The sequence below is a fragment of the Rousettus aegyptiacus genome, unplaced genomic scaffold (assembly GCF_014176215.1).
Source record: "Rousettus aegyptiacus isolate mRouAeg1 unplaced genomic scaffold, mRouAeg1.p scaffold_m13_p_15, whole genome shotgun sequence".
In the NCBI taxonomy this organism is placed as follows: Eukaryota; Metazoa; Chordata; class Mammalia; order Chiroptera; family Pteropodidae; genus Rousettus; species Rousettus aegyptiacus.
The window spans coordinates 54,100,106-54,124,885 of NW_023416290.1; the positions used below are offsets into that span (position 1 = coordinate 54,100,106).

Genomic DNA, 24,780 nt, shown 5'->3' on the forward strand with positions numbered 1-24,780 from the left:
ACTTCACTTTTTTCTGTTTAATTGCAACTCCACATTCTCATACATAAAACAGAGATTCAAAAAGCTACTATATTTTCTCCATTATTAGAGTTCTTTCCTGGCAGCAACCCAGTCTAAATCTAGTAAACTCGAGCGAAAGTGGAATTTATTGGAATGTTATCGGAAATCTCACAAAGTGAATTGACAGGCTAGTGTCCAGGCTTAGAAACAAAGAAAAAATCAGAATGCAAAATCAGAATAGGATCACGGCAACAAGAGAATTCTGCCATCTTATCAGAGTGCCACACCTAGAATGAAGAATTTGCACCAATTTTCCTGCTGTGAGTCACTTGACACAATATGCAAAATCGTGGGAGGAAGTCTGACTATGTGTAGATCATGAGCCCATTGGCCTCTTTGAAATAGTAAGAGAAAGGATCCGGAGGTTGAGACTGCACCAGCCTCCAGGGGCCTCCAGTCCTCTATTAGGATGGCAGTCGACATTGATTTATAGTCCCACTGAGCACATACAAAATAGGGGCTAGTTAGGTCCCTCAAATTAATGGATGCTGGACAGTCATAAATCAACAAATGGCCACTCTTTCTACCTCATGAGGTTGCTGAGAGTGGAATGAATCAGACACAGAAGCTCTGAAAACTGAAACCCACAATACAAATACTCATTTCTATGTTGTTATTATAACTATTGTATTAGAATTTAAAACAAAAAAAAAAAAAAAACAAAGTACCTTTGAAATTATGGTTATTTCAAAATTTGAAGATTTCCTTCCTTTACTAAAATAATATTTTGTTGGTATTAGGCACTGCGTTGATAGAATGTGTCTCAAATTAATAGCAGATAATGTGTATAGATAATGTTGACATTAACTAGTTAGTAAAAAACAAGTCCTCGCTCTACGTAGGATTGGAACATCACATTTCGTTTTAGATGGGTTTCAAAAAAGGATGTAGGGAGCAGGAAAATATAAATTTCTAGACAGAAATCCTCAGTTGGAATAAGATTTTCAGCAGTGGTTCTTGAGTGCATGAGTGACTTCAAAACTCTAATGAATCCCTGAAATTACATGTAAACATTTGTTCTGTTGCACGTAGAAGTATGTTTACTTATTTATTTATTTCTCAGGGATACGGCCAATACTTTTTATCAGGTGTTGACAGGTACATGATCCTAAAAACACTAAGAACTTTTATTTTCAATGCTATATGTTGTCCTAGTCTATGGAATCAGAAATTCCTGGGTTCAGATTCTGTGTACTCACCATAGGTTCTAAATTGTGTCAGTCAATGTAGAAACTCATAAACCATTCCCTATTCTTCAAGGGCTTAGGGTCTCGTGCAAGAGGTAAGAGTAGACATGGCAATTAAAATATGTTGGGCTACAAACAAGAAAAAATCAAATTGAATTTAGTGTACATGATGTGGAAATAGTTCATGACACTCATGAGACTAGAAATCCAGATAGAAGGCAGGTTTCAGAGCTGGTGCAATGCAATGACTTTGCCTGCATTTGACTATGGTTGTCCCCACCCCTCCAGGACCCCTGTGCTGGCCTCTTCTTCAGCCTAATATCTGTTGTGGTTACAGAATGGCTACAGACGTTTCAAATTGGGTGGACAAAAACAACAGCCATACAAGTAGGTATCACTCCTAGTTCACCTCCACCCACCACAGAGTATCCTGCATAACTGAGTATTCAATAAATATCGCTTAGGTGACAAAGCGATTGAATAAACGCATGAAACACTTAAATAATTTATGACAGGCAATGATTAAATGAGCATTTTAGACACCATAAATGATAGATTAAAGAAAGAAATTAGAAATTTAAAAAGTTCTGAAATTTAAAAAGCTTCCAAAGAATATCACACTTCAAGGAGACAGAGGGGGACAGAAATAGCATTCCAGGCATATAGTTGGCACTTCATTTAAAGCAATGAATTCATAAGTGAAAAAAGATACCAGATTTCAGAGAAACTTTCCACCCATTCCAAGTGGTTTCATATTTTAAGTAGCAACACTACGAAGTTCTTAGGACACTGAAATTTCCATGGAACTTTGTATCCTGCAGAATCTCAAATTGCCTCTCGTAGTAATGATCGTGACCACTCCAAGTAATAATATTAATATGTATGATGAGGAGGTTGAGTCTTCATTATTTTACAAAATTAAAACATTATTTTTTTTAACTCTATACTCTTTTTACAGCCTGTTTAAAACATTCGCGGAGAGCTTTCTATATGTCAAGCTCTGTGCTAGGTACTTTCAAATGATTTTTTTTTTTAACCTTTTGCCAAAAAGTTAGAATTATTATAATAAGCGTCAGAGTTGGAATTATAATATAGGTCTGCATAAGTTAATTTTAAGTATCTATGTTCTGTTTAAGAGGCCAAACTACTTGTAATATAATAAAAGCAGCAATTTCAAGATTAAAAATTCTATCAGGCTAATCATGCAGGTAGATCCACTAGTTATTCCTAGGATCTTTTCTGTAGGCAGATTCTGGATTATGTATAAACTCAAAAAGGAGTATAAATACTTTCTTGGAGACTATTGATATTTTATATTTTCTCCTCTTAATTGAAATAATATGATATACCAGAAGCATCTTCATTATAGTGCAAAGAGGAACTCAAGTCCAATCTTGGAGTCTGAACAAATTATATAATTTATTTGAGCCACAGTTTTCACATCTGTACAATAGAGGTTTTAATCACCACTGGAGAAGGTTACTGTGAAGATGAGATTAAAGTGCCTTTTATGGATGTGTACAAATGCTAAGAATTATTACCTCTTCTGCCTTTAGTCAACTAGGCCTCTCTCTCAAATTTGTCAAATTATAGAGAAGGCAAAGACAATGAAACAGATATTGAAAGCTGACTTTTTGGGGCTCATGATTATTATTTTATCTTACTTAATATCCAGGTTACCGATTTAGATATTGTTTCAATGTGGTATTCTGGAAATGATGAAATTAACAATAGTGTAGACGTGGCTCATTTTATAAAACACCTAATCTGAGGCTTGCTCCTCGGCCTGTGTTTTGGGCTTCCAACATTTTAATTGTATTAAGACGCATTTTGTTTCAAATTAGAGAAAATCCAACTCAAACTAACTTAAAAGATGCAAGAAATTTTATTTGCTTCACAGAATTAAAAGTCTAGATAACGCAGATTCAGGGTTGGTTTGCTTGAGAGATTTAACCACATCACCAAGGACGTGTGTGTGTGTGTGTGTGTGTGTGTGTGTGTGTGTTTGTGTGTGTGTGTGTCCCCTTTCCTCTCCTCTCAGCTGGATAGATCCAGCTTTATCCAAAGGATGGTCAACCCCATGACTAAGTACCTGGAGAAGTTCCAAGGTTCATATTCAAACTCTATAACTTCCAGAAGAAGAAACTTCTCTTTCGGTAGCCATCTGAAAAAATTAGCAATACTTTTTTCATCTACTTGGGTTGTATTGAGTCATGTATGCCTGACCATTTTCCAAACCTTGTGCATGATAATCCCAAGAGCTGGTTGGCTTTGCTCTGTATTACCTAAAATAATCACTCTGCGAAGAGGAGGGACTTACTCTGCTTGGCTTAGAACAAGTAGAACTTCCCCATGGAGCACGGGTAGGTTTAACTTCTCCCAGGATAAACCACGGGATGTATATGGACCTGAGTACCATTCAGAAGGCAGAAAAGAAAAACAATTGCTGAATAGACAACAAAAATATGACAAAAAACAGGGCTATGGACATAGTTATGCATATAAACATGCCCATATATAAACGAACATTTTATCTACAGATATGTACAGAAGGTTAAGATTGGTGGTAACTACAGAAAAAACATCAATACAAGTGACCTATGTTCTTACAGTCCAGGCAAAACTGTTTTTAATATTTTGATGTACATACTATACAAGTATTTTTCATATACTATCTTAACACATAAAATACGTGTAATTAATTTTTAAATTTGAAAACACACTATATATTATTGTCACCATCCTGTTTTTTTTTCACTTATCAACACATCATGAACATTTTCATGAGCATATGTCTGGATATAAGTCCTCGGTATCTATTCTTATCATTGTTGTTGCTCTAAAACATGATTCAATAGCTGCACAGCAGTCCCTACTATGGGCATATCATGACATGTTTAAGCATTTTTCTATCGTTATACTTTTTCATAACTTCCTAATTTTTTTCTTAAACTATTCTTCAATAAACACTAAATTTTTTAACTAAATTCTCACTCAGTGTTTGAGATTCCGACGTCAGACCAACCTGAGTTAAAATTCCAAGCTATGTGACCACAAGCAAATTATTTACCACTTTGACTTCAGTTGCTTAGGGATGATAATAGTCCTTCCCACATAGACGAGTGGTGGTGAGTAAATGTAACCTGTCTGATACATGAAAGCACTCAGTGGTTACCACCACTACCACAATCATCATAATTATCAGAACAGTGAGTTCCTATGTGAAAAAAAAACAAAAACAAAAACAAAAACAAAGCATGTGCCTCCTGTAAGCCAACCTCACTTCTGGGTGATTACCAAAAGAATTGATTTAAATATAACTCAGCTTCTTCATACCAGGTATATCTTTTGTTGTCTGAGCTGATTTCATGTTACTAAATAACAGGAAACTTACAAAATGTCCTATTTGCAAAATCAGACTATGGACAATGTTACCCCCTAAGAGTTATCTGTCTTTTAAAATATAGATCTGTTTGTAGAAAGATAATGGTGAGATAATTGAATTTTTAGTCATAGAAGGTGGCATTATTTCTAAAACTAGAAATTCACTGACTTCAAGAATTATAAGGGGCCTAGAGTTTGACTAGTCCTGTGCCCATCTTTTATATCTGGAAATAGCAGAACACATGCTCGTGGTGACAGATACTACGTGAGTCTGAGTCCTGAGTTTCTTTATATTCTCTGCAAAGGACATGAAGATCAAACACTGAGGATTTAGAGTACCCCAGCTAAGTAGAGAGGCATTTGGGATTCTTGCTCAGAGTCATTCTACAAGGCAAAACCATACTCCCAAGCCAGGGTTTCTCAATCCTGTCACTACTGTCACAGATAGCCTATTGTTGTATGGGACTGTCCTATATGTTGTAGAATGTTTATCAGCATCCCTGGCCTATAGCCACTAGATCCAACCTTCTTCGGTTGGGATGGCTCCAGACCTCACCAAATGTCCTCTAGAGAATAAAATTAACCCTAGTCGAAAACTACTGTTGAAATGATTACGCAGTGGTAAGCTCTTCCTCATTTCCCCCACACTGGAAGACAAGATAAAGTAGTGGGGATGTAACAAGAAATGTTGTGTGTCCTTCTTCCCTGCCTAGAGTAGAATTATAGAAGAGAACAATGTGACTTAAGATAGAGAGAGGATGGAGACACTTATATTAAATCATTGGACATTTCCTGATAAGAAGTCTATACTACCAATAAAATTTCCTCTATCCCATGCCAGTCTACCTCGAATGACTCTTAACTGTCTTTATCTCTCCTTTTATAGAGTACACTACCCATTGTCCACCCTATTTATTATAAACTTCGATGAACTAATACTCTAAGCTCAAGGCCAGAGAGGGGAAGTGAAACCAGAAGAGAGATCAAATGAGTAAAGGGGAGCCCACACCATGTCGGTGGGAGGTAGAGACGACTAACAGTCTAAAGGGGGAAGAGTTCTTTTTCAAAGAAGAAAAGTAATATTTTGATTGAATTGTTTCCGTTCCCTACCAAAAAAAAAAAAAAAAAAAAAAATTCGTACGTTAAAGTCCTGACCCTCAGCACCTCAGAATGTGACATTATTTGATAATAAGGTCATCGCAGATGTAATTAGTTAAGATGATGTCATACTGGGGTAGGATGAGCCCCTAATTCAATATGATTTGTTTCCTTATAAAAAGAAAAATGTGGACATAGACACACAGCCAGGGAGAACAACACACGAAGATGCGTATTATGCTCCCACAAACCAAGGAACTATCAGAAGGTAGGAGAGAGGACCGTAGCAGACGCTTCCCTAGCACCTGCAGAGGTTACCTGGCCCTGCCAACACCTGGCCTCAGACTTCTGGCCTCCGGAACTGGGAGGCAATGAAGTTCTGTGGTTTTAGCCACTCTGATTGTGCTAATCTGTCACGGTAGCCCCAGCAAACTGACGAAGGTGGCCATGATTGGAAGAAAAGTGGTCATGCCAGGTGAGAATTTGGAGGGAAGCTGAACAGACTCAAAGGGCCAATCCCAAGTCCCTACTACCTGTGATTTGATATGGGTTAAAATACACAACTCAAACCCAAAGTGAATCAATATTTCTTTTTACTTTCTTCCGGATCAGTGTCTGGTGGAGACTAAAATTTATTTGTTGATGGAATTTACCGCTTCTCTTTTCTACTAGTGAGTGTCAACGTTTAGTAATCACTATAAACTTCAGGTCTACGCATTCTGAGTTTTAGTGCTCTGTATCTCTTTCTTCAGAGGAAAAGCAACTCAATTTTAAGCTCTAAATTGATCACCTCCAGAAGAGAAGCCAGTCTGGTTTAGGAATATAATGAGCCAAGATTTAGGGAAAGGATATCATTTTCATTTTTTTTTCTCATTATCACTAATCCCTTCAAAGCCATTCTCGTATCACCGCCTACAGAATGCTTTTACGTACGAAACTCATCTTTTCTTCCAAAAACACAGAGAAGTGAAAGGAAGGCTATTCTCATTACATAGATGAGGAAACTGAGGCCCAAGGAGGTTACATGATGATCCAAAGAGAAATGACACAGCCAGCTGAAACGGGTCTGGTAGCCTTCTCACTACACCACACTGCTTTTTAATTATGAGAGAAATAGTCTAGTATACATAAATAAAAATTTCTTTCTACTCATTCTTTTAAAAAGAAGGACATTTAATTCATGTTTATATGCTCCAAGGTCCTCAGCCAGACTTGGAGTTTGGTTTGGATTTCAGATCTTGATTCCCGACATGGCCTTTCGGCTTCTTGACCCTCCTATTAACTTACCAGGCTTGAGTCATCCCTCTGAATGATCTCGCAGGGGATCTTTGACTCAGGACGGTCTCATAAAAGCTCTTCTGGGAAATTAGACACTAACGCCAGAGTTTCTTCCAATTGAGGTATCTTTACAGGATCCCAGATCAATACCACCAACATGTTACTTCCCTACTGCCCGCTGACTAAAGGCCCTATGACAACAAAAAAAGAATTGCATTTAATTATTGAGGTGCAATATCTGTTACAGCTCCACTTGTCTTTGCCAAACAGAGTCAGAAATGCAGGGTTATGGTTTGTTTTCTTAGACTCATAAAATGTTAGTGTCTGGTTCAACATCATCTCGCTAAGAACACCAAGACACTTAGAAAAAATCAATTTGGCCAAAACCATATGAGGCGTTGATAGCAGGGCCAATATTAAAATCTAGAGTTTCTAACTCCTAATTCGATGTGCCTTCCAAGATGCTAGCCTGTCTCCATTGACCCAGTTTTTTCCAGTACACAATTATTGGCCTTCTATTCTCATTCCATGTGTTAAAATGATAACCACCATGAGGTATGATTTGCCAAGCATGGTAGGAACTCTACACTAACCCCACGTCCTGCTTCCTGTTGTCTATGGTGCTGCCCACTCCTTTAATGACAACTATTAAATTATTGATCTTTTTGCTCAACAAATATTTACTTATAAAGTATAGTATAGCATTTTGAGTTTTTTGGTCAATGGTTAATCTAGCTCATCCTGGTTACCTCTGAAGGTCAGAGTACAGTAAGGGAAGGAGGTGTTTTCAGAATTAAGGAACTACAATTTAGTAGGAACAATTGTGTAAGAAATGAGATTTGGAGCATAAAGGAAGGAGTCACTCGTTATTCTAGGGGGAAGTTATAGACATAAGGAGAATCTTCTCAATAGAGGTGGCATTGTGGTGTTGAGCCTTGAAGACTGAGAAGGAATCTATTAGTTATAGAAGGCAAAAGGGTATTCCAGACAGAGGAAGCAGAAACTCAAAGTATGAAAGCGTGGGATGACCTGAAACAGAGTTCGTAGTGTTCATAGACGGTCGTGGGGATGTTGAGGGAAACGTGGCTAAAAAGTTGGGATGGAGCCAGGCGGTCAGAGTCCTTGAGGCCATGATAAAGTGTGAAGAGGTTGGGCTTTGCACTGAAGATGCTAGGGAGCCACTTTAAGCAGGATAGTGACAGGTTATGCATGTGTTTTAGACAAGTCAGTGTAACACAACTGAGGAGATGGCTCAGAGATAGCAAGAGTAGAAGCAGGATGAGCATTTCAAACGTTTCAATATCCCTGGCAATGATGATGAAAAAAGTCATAAGTGCAAAAATGGGCGATCAGAAGACAAGACACCATGACCCATTGGATACTGGTTAAGAGAGAAGAGCAATCGATAAAAGTGACTGGAGAGTCTAATTTAGGTGACTGTCACATGGTTATGAAACTGTACTCTCCTAGAAAAAAAAATTAACTTTTTAGATATACAAGTTCTTTTAAAAATCTAGGAGAAACTCTGAAGTCTCTATCTAGAAAAAAAGGCACATACAAAGACAATTTTTCATGCAATTTCAGATGCCATATGAGTTCAATGAAGCCAATAAATGAACAGGACTCCAGATTATAAACTCTTGTTTTATAAGAAGCATTTAACATTAAAAGCCCTTGCAAAGGATAGATTGTCTAATGTCCTAGAATTAATCCGTCAGCTTCTGACACTGCTAGTTGGATATCTGTACTCAAATGTAGCAACTGGCGGCATTGCTGAAAGTGCCTTCCATCACAGAAATAAAACACAGAGGAAGATCAGAGAGATTATCATCACCACCCCCCAGATTTTTCTGAGTCAGTGAAGAATCATGGTCCTGAATGAATCCAGTATATTCCATGTTTTTACCTTCCTTTCACATCTGAGACTCTATTTGGTGCTCTTAATACCCTGTGACATTTGCAGAAGACTAGTAGATCTACTTCACAAGATGAAGCAGTTCAGTGAGATAGAGTGACTGTCTTTCCCAAGGTCATATATAGTTGGTGGTAGAGATAGGACCAGGTCTGTTACCTTCCTCTTCAAGGCAATTTCTTGTAAAGGTGAGATGGAAGATATGCTTCTGCTATAGATATTGAATCAGGTTTTTTCATCTCACTCTGAATAGGCTGTTCAGAGTGTTGGTACCCAGGACACTGCTGATGTCACAGCACTCAGCATGAGGCCTTGAGTTGGAACCATTAAGGACATTATCCTCAGCTTTAGATAGACTTGAGTTTAAATGCCAGCTCTGTCACTTACATCTCTGTGAGACTGGCCAAGCTGTGTAATCTCATTGGCCTTCAGTTTCCCTGTCTTTGATATGGAGATAGTAATATGCATCTCCAAATTTGCCAGACTCAGACTGGACGTGAGAAGTAAAAGTGTCCTCTGTAGGCACTAGCTCCTCTTCTGAGGGTTGGCAGGTGCAGTAATTTCTCTGAGATCATAAATCCTATCTGTAGGCTTCTGACACCAAATTCTTTCTCTCATATAACTTACTGGGGGCTCCCAGAATGGTCCGCTGGCTGATCTACCTCGAACATACAACTCTCTTCCATACATCAACAGAACAACATGTGCCAAGAACGTCCAAGACCTTAATACTTGAAGGGTGAGTCTTTACAGACTTAGTGAGAATCTATTTTTGAACGCGTATTCTCAGAAATAGGCAACAATAAGATTGTGAATGTGGAACATTCCCGATGAAGAGAATTGTCAGAGGGTCTGTGTCATGGAATATTCCAGCTGTGTTTACTGTCCTCATAATAGCTTAAATCAATTCATATATTTAGATAGTCACGTGCAACACTCGAAACATTGCAACTTGCAGTATTCCTTATAGAAGAACATTCCTTCGATAAGGAAATAAAACTTTATGATGTATTTTGCCTGATTCTAAGAAATAACCTGGTTGATGCAAAAATGCCAAGACTTTTTTCACTTCAGTAGTTAATGGTAACATCATGAGTAAATCTTGCCATGATAAAGGAGAGTGTTTTTCCATACCGTTTATTGCAGAGAGAAAAATGGGAAAACACCAAATCCACAGTCTTTGATATGTGATGCCCATCCACTTGCTAACTGCCTGACTTTAGGCAAACCAGTTACCCTCTCTGAGCTTCTAGTTCCTTTCTCAAATGGGGATATCATGCAGGCTCACAACTTCCTTAAGAAGAAGACTCATATTCAACTGAGGGATTATGGCCCCCTTTCTGAGCTTCCTTCTCCTATGTTCCTGCTTTTAATCAAAGCGCTCAGGATTCAGTGTGCCTAGGACACACACTGTGACTGCCTTCCTGGGCAGCGCTTACCACTCTGGCTTCTACTGGTCCTCACAGTGAACAAGAAATAATGGGAGATGCTTAGGATCCATTTCCTCGGATGGAATGTATGGTGGCAAAACATGGGCTTTGAAATCAGCCTGGATCTGACTGGATTCTTGGCTTGACCAGCCATGCTTTCTGTAGCCTTTCCCCATCTCTACAGGTGACAGAATCATAATATTTCTTCTTCTGGGTCGACCTCTAAAAGCTCATAGAGATGTAATTTACATTTCATACATTAAACTCATTTAACATGTAAAATTAAATGGTTTTTAGTATATCCACAAAGTGGTTGTTGTTAAATCAAACTTGGCTTCATTATTTGCAAAGTGCTGACCAGTGCTGTAACAAGAAAAGTATGAGATACGACTGCACCACGGACCAGGAGTTCCTGACCTAGCTAGCACATTCAGAAAAGGCATTCCAGAGGGAATGTCGTGTAAGTGAATTCAAGAAAGATGACTAGAAGTACGAGGCAAAAATGGGAAAGAACAGTGCTCTCAGCACAGATGATAGTTTATGCGAATGTCTGCTACTCTTGACAGACCGAAAGAATGCATGGTTTGAAAGGAGAGTAGAGGTGATGAGTCTGCAAAGATTGGCAGGAATCAGATCAAGAACTTGATTACTGAGAGTCACTGAGGGTCTTAAGCAGGGACAGTGACAAATTATATTTGTACCTTGGAAATATCACTCTACGTCCAGTAAATGTAAAGGTCTGCAAACTCTTTTTAAAGTGTTAACTATTAAATATTTTACATTTTGTGATCCACTCAGTCTCTGTGGCAGCTATGGAATTCTAGTGTTATGCTGCAGAAGCAGCCACAGACAATACGTAGTGGATGGGTGTGTAGGTGTTTAAATAAAACTTTATTTACAAGAGCAGACAGCAGGCAGTATTTGGCCCACAGGCTGTAGTTTGCTGGTCCTGGTAAGAAGTACACAAGAGGAAGTCAAGTATAGAGACTGGAAAATATTTAGAAGGACATCTAGTTAATTACTTAATTCACTCATTTAGCATATCTCTAGGAATGCCTTCTATGTACTCAGAACTATTCTAGATATTCAGCATATAATGATGACATAAAAGACAGTTTCTCTTCTGGTGGAGGTTAAAATACAGCGAATCTAAGTAATTAAGTGAGAATAGCCTTAATAAGCGATGTAAGCTGAAAATCATGAAATCCATGTAAATCATCATCATCGTGATGATTCAACTTAATATTTAATATGATTACAGTATTATAAGGCATTTTTACAGACATTATGTCAAGCACATATTTACTGACTGATCAAGTGAATGGAAAAACTTAAAGAAACCGCAAAAAGTTCCAGGCAAATGAATCTATATGTAGAATTTAAGAGACATCCCCAAACTCTGTTAGGTATTTTCTATATGTGACCTCTTCCAACCCTCACAGCATCTTTTCAAAATAGGCACTTATTGGCCCTATTTTACAGATGTGAAAATATGACCTAAAGAAGTTTGATCACTGCCTAGGTCCTCCGGGAGCTGAGATGTGGATTACAGTAATGGTTCTCTTCCCCTGCCCCATATCACCTATTTGGGGAATAACACAGGCAAAGCATCAGGGAGCTAGAAGCTGCCATTTTATAGCAGAGAACTGAGCACAGAGGTTGAGATGAGCCTTTCAGAGTCCCACAGAGAACTCAGGATAAGCCTGGGAACTGAAATCAGAAATCCCATTTGCCACTTCCTGCTTCAAATCACTTTCCCAAGAGAGCTATCCCAGCTGTTCCTGAAGAGAAGGAAGGCTGAGAGAATCTTTTAAAACCCAAGCCTTTGTTATAAATTTAGACATCAGAGGAGGGAGAGAAGAAGAAAAAAAAGAAATTGTTGGCTTAAGAAAGTAATGTTTCCCATTCATCAGATCAAGGGCAGTGGACAGAGGAAGAGAAAGTAAATTTGGTCACTTCGACTGCTGGCCCCGAGGCGAAGAAGCCCCACTCTTCCCCGAGAGCTCACCCACCCCACTTGGAGGGGATGCTGGTCATGCTCAGAAATACGTGGCTATACAAGGAAGGCTTCTGTTTCTCACTAATGAGTTGATTATATCCTGTCAGAAGAATCGTAAGGCCATCAAATGTCAAGTCAATTTTCTCAAACATATTATTTTCATAGCAGCTGGATCTGACTAACTTGAAACAGAGCATCCTATTGTTACATTTTACTGAGAATGCCTAAAAGAAACTCAATTAAAAAAAGAAAGAAAGAAATCTTAGAGGACACATGATCCTGAGTCATGCAAGTTTACAATTCAGTACTTAGAGACCAACTTTATTAAGATGATTTGGCCACTTGGTTCATGATTAACTAACCATGGCAGAGGAAATAAATGAAGAATGTGTTATTTGCCCACAGGAGCCATTTTTCTCAGCAGGCGAGTGGGGTATTTCTTCAGTTACTGACTCTGTGCTCGAAGTGTGAGCTTAGAAGTCCAAGGTGCTGAGTTCTAATCCTCATGTTTCCAACACATTCTTCTGAATGAATCTGATTCAGCACATTCTCAAAGGGCACAGGTGTAATACAGGTGCTGAACGCCTTAAGTAAATTTCCGAAATGGACACAGTCATAACTAGATAAGAGTTATTGAATGAATTAAATGACATAAGATACAGGGCACATTGATACAGGTAAGTGCTCAATAAATGGGGGTATAAAAATGATGATAATAACAATAACAGTGGTGAAAATGGAGAAAGATGAGGAATTTGGTAAATAACACGAGTATCCAGGGTCGATCAGAGGGAGTGAGCGAGGAGGCTGTGAAATGCGAAGCTGAATGAAAAGCAGCACCCGATTTACATCACTGCTATTTACACTGGGAAGGTTTCACGCTGCGTAATATCATGTGTGATATCAAGAAGCTAAGTTTTCCTTCAAAAATTAGAGCAAGTCTCCCACCACTCAAATTCTATTCTCATCACCGAATTTTGTTGTTGATATTCTATTTGGTTTTCACTTATTTTTATCTTTTGTACGCCTTGCTGGTATGGTAGACAAAATTCTAAAATGGCCCCCAAGATTCCCAGCTTCTGGGATACACACACCACCCACTTATTCGAAGCAAACACTAATATAGGTACTGCTATGCCAGGGTTTTGCAGATGTAATTAAGATCCCACATCAACTGATGTTAATATAAAGAGTATGAAAGTGAGCCTGACCTCAACACTTGAGCCATTTAAAAGCGGTGAGTTTTCTCCAGTTGACAGCAGAAAAGGAAGTCTGGGATTCAAACCATGCAAAGGATTTGACACACCGTTGCTGGTTTGAAGACGGAAGTGGCTACACACCAAAGAATCCAAAAGCCACTAGAAGCTGAGAGCTGACAGCCAGCAAAGAAAGGGACCTAAGTCTCACAATCATTAGGAATTATGTAAAGGGCTTGTCATTCTTTATTTTTTCTGAGGCTAATATGCTCTAATTCTATAGCACCAACATCCTACATATGAATATTAAAAATCTGTGGTAACTGCAAACAAAATAAGGCAGAAAAAAAGAATGTTAGGTAGCATTTTCAATTGTTTACTCTGTGTCAGATATATATTCGAACTGCTTTTCTTAGATTTATCTACACAAGAACCCTCAGTATGAAATTAGATTTTAAAAAGAACTGATCTTCCAATCTCAAATTGCATTAAACCACTCTCATGTGATAAACATTCAAATGAACCACCTTATTTATGTATGTGTTTTTACATGTATTTTTTCAAACTATTAAGCTCAATGACCATTCCATCTTTGGATCTCCAACATGCATGACCTATGCCTGCTTCTATAATGCTAACACATTTACTTAAAGCACACCAATCCAAGGCATTTAATAGAGCCCTAAACTAACATACCTAACTCTAAAAAATTCTTGAACGTTATATAAAACAATGACATCAAAACAGTCTTGAAAACTTGACCAGTGACCATTCCACTATAGCTAACATTTACTGAGTGCTTTACCACAGGCTGGCTACTTCGACAAGCATTTTACTTGTGAATAACCCTCTATACCACTTTCTGAATTAGACCTTATTATTACTGTTTTTGTGACAAAACTGAGAGTTCAGGAAGCTAAATCTACCACACTTGAGGTAAGAGGTAAATGATACTACCTAACTCCAAAGCCCCTGCTCTTAAAGCTACTCGATTTTTATTCATTGCTCTCCCACCATTATATATGTATAATTTTTATAAATGACTAGACCACGCAGAACCAACCCAGGGCGTCGTGGAAAACTGACTCCGTCTCTTCACATGGCTGTAAATCCCTGCCCCTTGGTACCTCGGCGTGTAACAGGCACAATAAAACTTCAGAGCAATAGACCTAGCTCATAAAGTTTCTGTTTCTACCAGGACTTTTCCTAATATAAAACTGGATACCCCATCAACACATTTGCTGTCTACAAGCATAAAAACTGTGGTTAAAGCTGAATATTAACAGCATTTCACATTTGTGCTGTCATGTGGATTATATAACAATGTGTGGATTTTATAAACAGCAACTGCTCATTCTTGTGGTTGGCTTTTTACTGGCCCAAGAGCCATCTGAATAAATAAGTTGAAAACAATGAGACTGAGCATAAGGGAGCAGTGACATTCCCCGGCACATGCAAAATCAAGTCCTGTAAGAACTCATGGAAGAGAAGACTACCAGGAAAAGTCCCCACAACCTGGAGCTACGGCCAAAACACCGCAAGAATATAAATGTGACTTTTCTTGTGGGTTGAATGCCTTCTGAGAGCCCTTCACTGATACCCTACCACATCACTCTGTTCGAAGAATTCTGCTGGATCGTAATATTAAAACACTGGATGATGGTGTTGTCTTAAGGTAAATCACTCTTAGAAGGTGCATGTTTAGTAATAAAACTACCTATCATATTAAAAATCATTGCTATATGTATAGATTCCCCAAAACAAAACAGTTTACTTCGGCCTGACAAATGACCTGTTATTTCATAGAACGATGGAATCTTTTTAGAGATCTTTTCATAATACTAGTGCTGAGACTCAAAGGGAATAGAACTGTCCAAGACTGTATCGTAGAAATAATTTATGGAACTTAAAAGATGAACATAACCACCAGGGAGATGAGAAAAGATGAGCAGAGTCACCAAATATTGCACATAGATAAGGTGTTTAGGGAAGAGCTGGAGGAAACGGAGAGTTAGATACACATTGACGAAGGAGAGATACTCTCCTGAAGATACTGTCCTGATATAAATACACCGCGCAGGTCCTCTTGCAAAGCAATATATGTATATATACGTATTTCTTGAAATGTATCGATGCACCAATCAGCAAATAGTCATTCAGTATTTAATGACTACATTAGAATTTGTGAAAAGAAGCATATTAGGGTGTCTCCATTCCTCTTTCTGGGCTGCGGATATTCTAATACAATTGTAGAGTCAAGGTACAATTCACGGAGAGCTGCGTAACAATGCAAGAATTAAATGGCAACAAAAGTCAGTGAAAAGACATTCCACTGGAGCATGGGATGAAAAAGCAAATGCATCGACTTAATTATTAAATGTTAATCGAATTTTATGGGATATATTTAAGTAGCAGTTAGTCCTGAGGTTAAAATAAAGAAAAAGACAAGCCTGTCCTCAGAGCATCCACAGTCTGCCATGGAGACAGTCGTTCAGTGAGATTTTGGGTCGCGACCTTTTCATGTCTATTCTCTGTCTCGGTAAGCTTCTACTTACTGATGATGCCAAGGTTTTAGCTTTCTTCGAACATTTGTTTGTCTTGTCCTCTCATGATTCTGACCATCTCCATACCTTATCCTCTACACCAATGTGTTTTCAGACTGGCTCTACTGTGTGGCTTCCTTTTCCGCACCACTGTCAAAACTTTGGTTTCTCCTGCCAACTGTCATATCTATCCCACGTGGACTATTTTGAATTCTAAAGAGAGGCAAGTGATTGGACATGGCCACGTTTTCAGGACAAGGCACGTGATGGGGTGCTTCTATCCTGAATAACACTCCCTGGATAAGTGCCCTCCCCGGACCCAGGGCCTTGGGTGGGTCAGACACCATAATTGATACAGGTAATAAAAATGAGGGGTGGGTGAAGAACTGGTAGGATTTCCAATTAGTACTGTCTAGTTCAGGGGCTGGAAAACTTTCCATAAGGGACAGATAGTAAATACTTTAGTTTTTATGGCCCAAAAGGTAACATTCAGGATACTTATATAACAATGTATATGACTTACATTACATAATATATATTTATGTATGTACATATATAAATATATATAAAACAACTTGCATAACTTATATAACAACTTATATAACTTATAGTACTAAATAATGACCATTAAAAACATTAAAATGATTCTTAGCTTGTAGGTTTCAGGCCAAGAAAAAAAAAATAGGCAGAAGAGCTTTTATTTGCCAAACCTTGGTTTTCCTTAAGATGTAGTATTAGAAAAAATAAATTTTGGTTCTAATACAGTAATTCTTACAGGGATGATAGGCTGCCTTATTAAGTTCTACTATTCCAGATTCCACACTCATCTTCTATACCTGAGTTATCAAATGAAATGGTCTTTGATGGGATTTTCCCAGAAACCAGTCCTGAGAGCAGGATGTGAGGACAAGTCATTTATTTGAGGGATGATACCAGCAAATGCTAGTAGGAAAATGGGGAAGTGATTAAAGAAAGAAGACAGCTGTTAAAGGGCCAGCCCTCAAGCCAGTCATGACCATGGAAACCTAGAGTTTAGTCCTCCCGGGACTCTGAGAGTCAGCATTGAATTCACACCTCGGAGTCCTCTCACTCTGGGTAAAGGAGCTGGGGCATTTTATTCACCATCACTCATCAGTCATTGGTTGGGGATCTTCCAATATTATTTTTCTAACACGTCTAGCCTTTCTTATGATGATATAAGGCAAAAGAGGTGTCGGCTGTCATAAAAATCCTCCAGACAGTTGGAAATTAAGGTATTCAGATATCTCAAGCTTTAGCTAAAGAGATTTATTAATATCGACATAGGCGTGACATAAAAAGGATAGAATGAAATGATCCATGAACACGTGAACTAGCTTATGCATCAATAAAACGTGCCCTCATTTTTTACCTAGCTACCCAAACTACTGGTCCTAATACCAGAAAACACCAACTTGCATAGAACACCACCTCTGTGAACTGCCTTCAGAGCAGCGTGATGGGCTCTGTTATTTGCTGGACGATCTTGTTAAGCTTTTTTGTTCCCAAGATTCTCTTTCTAATTTTTACCTTTTTTATCTCGTTTTCTCCTCTCTAAAATGGGTTAACAGCCCCCTGAGAAATCACATAGCTTTTTCAAGAATGAGCTGTGATATGAAAAACCATATGTATAGATCTGGCACACAATAGACACTCAAGAAATGCTTTTCCACTTTTTTTCTTCCCCTCCCACTTATCCTGGGGCACTTCTATTATTTTCTTTTTCATCTGTGATTAAGAATCCTTTTGTGAGCTAGAGACGAGAAATCTTGCACTGATTGGAATATGGCAGCCATTCAATATCTCCCCTGTCTGCTTTCACTAAGTTCATCTGACCCAATGGGAATGAAGAATCTCAGACTGTTTCATGGGTCACTCTGGAAAATTCCAAATTGAAGCTTTTTTGAGAAAGGAGACATTACCTCAGAACTTCCACATGTAGCTATTATGGAGTTTCTGTTTATGTGAATGGATATTTTCACCAGATATTGGAAAAATGCTACAGCTCAACTCCAATGCAATAAAGGCAAATCATTTAGCCATCGGCTCATGGTATTATGAGAAATATAGTTAAATTAGACAAATGCTCTACCAGGAATTGTGGCCAAGATAAATTACAATTTTTAAAAAAGAAAAATAAGATAAGAAAACAAGCTTCCTGTCATTTTTCTTCTTGCGAATGTCTTTGAAAAAACAGACTAAGTCTTAAACGCATACCTTAAATTCCAAGTGACCATTGAGAGATTAGTGAAGCGTAGTTTCCTTGTTGATTCAATGGATAGGTGGGTAGGTGGATGGATATATATTCAGGAATTTTGTACATCTCCTGTGAATAAACCAATGAAATAGTAATTGAAGAGGGCTTCAGAACACTTCTTGAAGGAGAGGCATTTGAATAAAACAATGAAGGATGAGTAATTAGAGGTGAAGTTTGTGGAGAAGATATTTCTGATTAAAAGGAAAGAATAAAGAAAGTTGCAAAGAGAACCAAAAAAAATGGAACTCTATCTCCCATACGAAGAACATATAAAGTGTCTTCTCACTTTCGCATTTCGATAGAGAAAAAGTAATATTTTTTCTAACAAGAAATCAGAAAATGAAAAAAGGTTCTTAAAATTTGTTTCTAATAAGTAAAATTATCTTATTAATTTATTGCTCATTCATTTTAAAAGATGTATGTACTTTGGATAAAAATAATGAGCATATACTTTATTTTAAACTAGCATAATTCCGTTACCTAATACAACGATTTTTATTTTTTTAAGTACCTACTGTTGACAGTGGAAATACTATTTAATATTCCCTTTAACATTATTTTATAATTGTTTTACCGTTATTATTGTAATTATTATACTTAATTATTCATAACGTTCCACTGAATGGAGAAACCATAATTTTAGTTGGACCATTCGAATGTTTCAATGTTTTTGCTTTTTATACATGAATTAGCAAAGAATATCTCTTAACATGGCCTTTGTATTTCAATTAGTTTCCTCCTTTAGGATAAAGTCCCATAAGTGACATTAGTAGATCAGAGGATGTTATATTTATTGTAGTTCTTAATATATATTGCCAGTTGCAATTGCAAAATGATTATCATTTGCACACCAACAGTAGTAGCAAATTAGTGTATTAACTTCACTGGGCGCTCCCAGCATCAGATGCTACTATTTTTTCAATTGTTGAATAATTTAGCGGGTATTCAAATAATCTAAAGAATTTTAACTTTAATGAACTATTCACTACTGTGTCCCCATGTAGATCGTGGTGATGACTAATTTCGCAAATACTTGTTGAGCACTGTCTTCATTCTTAGTCCACGAAATAAGAACAGTAAGGAAAGGGAAGCGTGAGGAGAAAGGTAACCAGAACTTAGACACAGAGTCTTCTGGACCCTGGTTAGGATTTTGACTTTAAGTTCGGGGCTGTGGGGAGTCACTATAAGGGAAATAAACAATTTTGTTTGATCCCCGAATGTAGGAGCTTATAAAAAAAAATCTTAATAAAAAGATTAGAATCAGGGGCTGCTGCCAGACCCCCCAAAATCCTTCCTCTAAACCCCATTCCTACCACTGTAAGTCCATTGAACTTGAAATATGTGAAACGTGAAATCCAAATCTACGTTTTCTATAATTTTGAATTAATCCCTTCGTCTACCTGGGTCTTAATTTCTCAAATGTGCAATGAGGAGACAGGAAGAAGAACCACGGGACCTCTGGGGATCACCCCAGCTTAAATGACCTATAAGAAAACCTTCCCATCAGACTGGGCCACCCGGAAAGGACAAGGCTGAGAGCTCTTTCTCCCCAGAAATGTGATTCTATGGTTTCAGTTTCCTGGAACAACTGAAGAATGTGGTAATAGAATCCATGGAGGGAGACTTTATGTGGCTAATATTCCAGAGCTTTCTAAGTGCATTAATAAACAGAGTACATCTTGGTGACACAGAAATTACGAGGCAGAGACCATAATAATAACTCATGTCCGCTTCTATTCACCATTGACGAGAGACACTTCCAACTCCCAAGACTCCAGAGCAACAGAAAAAGAACTAATTCCATTAGCTGCCACCAAATGTATTTTGCTTTATGCTAGTTTTCCCTTTTTTTTTTTTTTTTTTTGCCACCCACAAAAGTGAAACCCAGTCACTACTTACTCCTAGATGCCTTGCGTCTAGGAGTAAGTAGTGGTTAATTAACCGCATCCTGCGAAGCTAGGCATCACGCTTTCTCTATTGGGAAGCAAAGCTCCTCTTTATTAGACATCTTTGGTTTACTGCAATATACATCTGATGACTGGGAAGCAGTTCTGAATATATCACATTGGCAAAAGATTTCCCAAATTCTGAAAGTTTCAAGGAAACCAGGTGATTACACGAGCCAACTTTACTTTCCAATCTCCTCTATCTCACCACTTCTCACCCCCTGAAGTAATTCTTGGCATATTTTTATCTAACTTCTGCTGAATACAATAACAGACATGGAACTTAACACTCCAGCATTCCGTGATTCATCCCATTCTGTTTTGTGCGACAGTCACACGTATTAGAGTGAAATATGCTGCTTTAGTCCTGTTGGAGTGAGTCAGGAAGCATTTATTCCTTGACTGCACAGCTTCAAGTTGTATAATGAGCCTCACACGTCCTCTAGGTCTTCCTTTCCCCAAGGTAAGCGTGTACACTTTCTCCACCATCCCTGGTGGGGCATAAATATCAGATCTTCCCACCATCTTGCTTATACTTCCCAAAGTGCTGTCACTAGACAAATGCACACTTTAAAACAAGACACCCTATGCTTGAAACACCTCCTCCAATGTGGGATATGTCAGAGAAAATGATTGGACTTATCAGCTCTCTTAATCTGAACACTTCGTGTATGTTAATTTTGCCTAAGCCTGTTTTAATATTTTTCAGCAGCCATGGCACACATTCGGCTTGTGGTTAATCCTGTGGTCAGTTTGTGAGCTTTGATTTCTCTCCAAGGCAGATGCAGGGGTGTATTGAGAATCAAAGTGCTCAAGGGTACTTAGTGTGTTGACAGAACAGGGCCTTTTTCCAAGGTCATAGAGTCCGCCTAGATTGCTCCCTTCTTTTTTGCTGCTCTTGCAGCTTCTGTATCTCCTCCGCCCCAACGCACCTGCGCAGCTTCTGTCCGAGGGCGGCAGGTGGTACTAGTTGGGAGCTTGGCCTGTAGAGCCGGCCTGCCAGGGTCATGTCCCGGCTCAGACCTTTGCCCACTCCGTAGGTTTCAGAAACTCAGTATCTTTGTGCCACATGTGTACGATAATAGTAGAAACACGGTGTTAGAGATGATGGCGCCTGGGTATGGTTGTACCCAGACTCCAGACACCTTGATTCATCACGTTTTCTTTCAAACTTTCAATTTTTCTATCTATAAAATGGGGAAAGCTCATAGCAAGATGACTAAGGCCCTCTCCAGCTCTCTCATTCATCAAACTATGATTGTCGGAAAGTTTTCCATGGTCCGGCCCCAACTATGGGCAGAAGAAGCATCCCTAGCTTGGATAGTAGGTGATAAAAGCTAAATCTAACTTCTCTTGTCGATATTCCTTTGATGATCCAAACAAATAAAAATGTAAGCAAAACAGATTGCAAATGCGAGAAGGCTTCAAAGGACAGTGGCGTCTTTTCGGAGCCCACTGACATCACGTCACATAGAGAGGCTTCTCACTCTGCTTCTCACTCTGCTGTCACTGGTCACACAGTGAGAATATTATTGAGAACAGCCTCAGCAGTCAGGGATGAAGGATTGTGTCATTTTGAGAACTGAAATAGAAAAAGGAATCAATTTTTCATGAAAATACTTGGCTTTGCATGGGCCTTTGCAAACCCACACAGTAAACGCAGTGGAAATGGCAGAAGGCCAGAGGTCTGAGCTGCTTCAGCTACAAAACCAACCCAGCACTTAATTAATCCTGACCATATGTCTGAACCAGCCAGAGATGCAGCCTCTTCATTAGCCCAATGGGATAATAATGCTCTGCCGTGACTTTCTCATAGAATTGCAAGAGCTCCTGAACGCAAAGGCATCGTGAAAGCAGAGAAGCGGACTTCGGCTGTGATGTGGTTAATGACACTCAGGTTCCCGACCATCCAAGGACAGAATGTATGGCCTGTAACCGCCTCTATAATTTAGCTCCAGAAGCTAGATACAAAGACTGAGCCACGCTAGAAGATGAAAGTGCTGAATACCCTTAAATGGCTTCCTCGACATCTGTCGCTCTTGTGGCAACGCTCACTGATACTCAAGTCTATGGCTATTAACACCTTTATGGTCTGACTCTCTCACCTCCTCAGCTTCATCTCCTACACCTTCTGCTGAAACTCTAAGGTCGACTGACCCATCTTCCAGTCTCATGAACATTCTTGAACATTTTCTCTCACTTGATGCTGTCTCCTTTCCTTGGCTGGTTCCTAATCACCCTTCAAGTCCCAGGTTTGTATCTTTTTAAACTTCCCCCCAAAATTAGTTAGGTTCCCTAGGTTACATGTTCTCGAAGCCCCCTGTACTCCTCCAGCATGGTCCTCACCACAATCAGATTGGACTTACTTGTTCCATTTGTTTTTCTCCACCCTGCACTATTAGAATCTTTCTGAGAGCAGAGGCCAGATACAGCTTCTCACTTTTCAGCATCTTCAGTGTTTAGCTGAATGACTCATATATATCGGCGCTCCGCAAATATGAAGGACTTGCCTATTAAAGAGAGATGCCATCCTTTGTTGGCATTCTGTAAAGCCCTTCTCCCTCCACCTCAAACCCAACTCCCTTCATTTTGCTTCTTCATATATTTTCATAATTCTTATTTCCGGTACTCATGATTGACTCGAAGAACTATTGCATTTCAACTCCTCTTATAATAGTTAACTTAAATATCACTTCCTCCACGAAGGTTCTCGGACTTGGTTCCTGAACAGTCAGGCGTTTCTTCCTCCCTGCAACTAGATCGCATGTCTACCAAAGGAATTCCTATACCTATGGCTATTTTCACTCGTTGCTCCTTTTAAACCTAACTATCACCCTTCTCCTTAAACACCTCATGAGAATAAGACATTTAATTTTGCCAAAGAGTGTTTTGAATCCCACAAAGCATATTCTTTCCACAGAAAAAAATTTAGCTGAAATTAGAGGCCACCATATTACTAGACTACTCTTTAGTGCCATTTCTTTTTTAATCACACTGTGCCATCTGGCAAAGTACAGCATTTATTGGAATAAAGTCCATGGTTATCAAGAGTCAATGAGAGATTACTTAGGGGAGTGAAACCCCCAGAGCCACAGGGCTCTCTACTTCTTCTCATGGGAAGACTCTGCTAATGGCGGCCTCCTTAGCTCGGGCTGCTCATCACATCCTCCTTCTACTGTAACATCCAGTGTTAATTACCCCCGAGACAAGAAGCAAATCAGAAAGTAACATAATATTGAATTGGAAAAGGCATCATTCTCTTTATAGGGATCAAAGCAACTACATGAGGGATCGGGTTGAACAGAAATGGATTTCAGATGAGTCACAAAACTTGCTCGAATTAGCCAAACTCAGATTATAGGTTAAATTTCTGAAAAGAAAAAAAAAAATTTTAGAACATGTTCCTACAATTTTCTGAACTAAGACAGTTCATAATGAAGTCAGCTCATCAAAAATCAGAGTCTACTGGATCACTCTGTTTTCGATACAAGAAGAGGTGGGGTGAACAACACAATCTAGTGTCTACAATTAAACAGCATCATTATGCTTAAAACCCTGGCTCAGTCACTGTGTATCTTTGGCAATTAACTTGATTTTTCTGGGCCTTAGGTTCCACATTTATAAAAGGTGGATGATGACAGCCACGAACTAGGACTATTGTGACGACTAAGCTATATCAGTGCTTGGCACATCATGCCAGTTAACATTAGTGCCCTGACAGTCTCTAAAATTGCATCCTTATCAATTATACAAGGTCAATATCAGATAATCCAGGTTGAAAATTACGTCTGCATAGTTTGAAAACACTGTGTTATATAATGTTCACTAAATGAATACTCATTCCATCCACCTCACTCCATCCCCCATGTAACTCAGTGATTCTTTTTGTGAATCTCAATTCCCTCATCTGAAAAATGGAGGCAAAGTAAGTACCGCAAAAGACTACTGTGACAATCTCATGAAGTAGCTAAAGCACAAGAACTTAAATACTGACTGACATGGTAAGTACTAAATAATACTGACTGTTATGATGATGGAAAGCATTATATTAATGTTTCTGATTGTGAAATCAGACTTCTCAAATATAAACGAGTGTCATTGAAAATGTAAAGTTGTGATCATTAATGATTTTTGAGGGATCTTCCCAGTGTCAAAATTCAAAGAGCCTGTGAATCCATGATTATTTAAACAGCTGTTTATGGCCAGAGCCTGGGCTGGTGCTTGAGAGATTGGCTTCTAGAATTCAACTTACTAAAACATTTTTATGTTCCAGGATTGGAAGTAAAGAGAAGAGTGAACAAGGTGCCTACCCTCAAGGAACTCACATTGTCGAAAGAAAATAATTGCCAAGAAAATAAACACATTAAAACACAATTAGAGTCTTCCTTTCCCTTTCTATCACTTAGAAAAAAAATTATATTCCTACTGAGAATTGTAAATATTTTTACAATAATCAGTAAAGCTTGATTTGT

At 38.6% G+C, this 24,780-nt stretch overlaps 1 long non-coding RNA gene across 2 annotated transcripts in view; it reads right to left on the bottom strand.

Annotated features, from left to right (window-relative positions):
• The window catches only part of LOC107501903, a 570,942-nt gene that overhangs the window by 398,696 nt on the left and 147,466 nt on the right, over positions 1–24,780 (bottom strand). For both annotated transcript variants that reach the window (XR_004954765.1, XR_004954764.1), the window contains exon 3: positions 18,323–18,431. This is a non-coding gene — a long non-coding RNA (uncharacterized LOC107501903). The remainder of the gene's footprint in view (positions 1–18,322; positions 18,432–24,780) is intronic.